Here is a 1,785-nt window from a genome sequence, read left to right as displayed (position 1 = left end):
CAGGCCGATGCCCCTGGCGGCGGGGAGGCTGCAGCAGCCGCTCGCCTTCCCCTGGCACACCCGACCTGGACGCCGCGGAAACACCCTTAGCAAATAGATTTTCCGGGGGATTTTCGAGTTAAGGGGGCAGGCAGAGTGCCGGAAAGCTCAGCCTCTTCCCGGACAAGGGGACTGGCCAGATTAGGTCGCTGCAGACCTCGCGACTGACCCGCAGTGTGGACGGCCTGAATGGCTGGGGTGGACGCGTGACTGTGGCTTCCCACGCCAGAGGTTTTCTCCGGGCAAGTGTCCAAAAAAGCCAGATAAGAGAAAACCCTTTTCTTGACTCCCTCTCTACAAGCCCCAAGGTCGGGGGGGGGCTGCAGCCTGCCTTGCCACCCTCTCCCCTTCTTGAAGTTCTAGGTTTGCCCCTCAAGCTCAAAAACCAGTTGCTGAACAACAAGCCCCTTTCTGCTGCAGCCAAAAGCTGATTCCAGCCCAGCATTCCTCTAAGGGAAGCCACGCAGATCTTCGACAGCCGCTGCTGGACAGTGGGAGCAGAGGCGGCTGCAGGAGCTGCGAGCCAGAGGTGACACGGTAGAGTCACCCGCCGTGTATGTTCAACATCACACTTCTGCAGGCTGCTCCTGGGTTCTCTGGAGGACTGGGCTTTGGGACTCGCTTCTGCACTTCGTCCCTCCCGGCTCTCCCTGAGGCCCAGTGCAGTCCCCACCCGGGACTGGGACGTCTGGCAGTGCAGGAACGGAGACCCAGATGGCTCTTTGCCCGCCCTCCTCGCTTGCTCCACTCTTGCTTGGCTGTTGAGCTTTTTCTTTCTCCGTGGACGCTGAGCCAAGCGATTGCGCAAGCTTCCTGTTCCCTGTCCTTCAAGGGCCTTGGGCTGGGGCGGGACGCACCACTGTCCCTCGGCCCTCGGGAGGCCGCGTGGGGCGCAGCAGCTCCCCCAGCCGGACGCTGGAGCGGCACACCAGAACGCGCCGTCTTGCCGGCCTCCGGAGGTGCTAAACTTCACACTAGGAGGCTCCTAGGAACGAGTCTGCCCGGCCATGGCTTGGCGGCCGGTCGGGGACCAGGGAATGCGCATCCATGAGGAATTCGGGGCTCTCCGGCCCTCGGGAGGCCGCGTGGGGCGCAGCAGCTCCCCCAGCCGGACGCTGGAGCGGCACACCAGAACGCGCCGTCTTGCCGGCCTCCGGAGGTGCTAAACTTCACACTAGGAGGCTCCTAGGAACGAGTCTGCCCGGCCATGGCTTGGCGGCCGGTCGGGGACCAGGGAATGCGCATCCATGAGGAATTCGGGGCTCTCCGGCCTGTCCATTCGCCTTCCCTTTGCGCCGCCCGATCTTCCACCGGTCAACCTCAGCTTCTTTTCGGCCATCCTGACTCCTCTTTCGAGGTCCCTCCCAGGACCCCACGAAGTCCCCTGGGCCCCCAAGCAGATCCGAACGTTCCCCCATAGCCCTCGCTCTGTCCTGCCCGCCTCGCGTCCTGTGTGGCCGTGGACCTGCAGGGAACTGGACATCCCGAGCCGGCCAAGCGCGTAAACTGGGAGCCGTTCAGGACCCGCGGTGAGTTTGGACCGGAGCCTTTGCCTGGTGAGGTTCTAGATCGCTTTGGCCCGGGGCCGGCCATTCCTCGGTCCCCTTCCTCTCGCCTGGTTCTAACTCCTTCACACCTTGTCCTTGGTCTCCTCCCCACCCGCTTTCTCGCCCTTCCTCGCCGCTGGCCTAAAAGCCCAGGGCCGTGCGGGGCGGTGCGACGGGGCCGAAGGGCGGGGGGGCGCCA

The sequence above is a fragment of the Fukomys damarensis genome, unplaced genomic scaffold (assembly GCF_012274545.1).
Source record: "Fukomys damarensis isolate Sample0158 unplaced genomic scaffold, DMR_v1.0_HiC HiC_scaffold_23, whole genome shotgun sequence".
NCBI lineage: Eukaryota > Metazoa > Chordata > Mammalia > Rodentia > Bathyergidae > Fukomys > Fukomys damarensis.
This window is presented reverse-complemented; position numbering follows the sequence as displayed.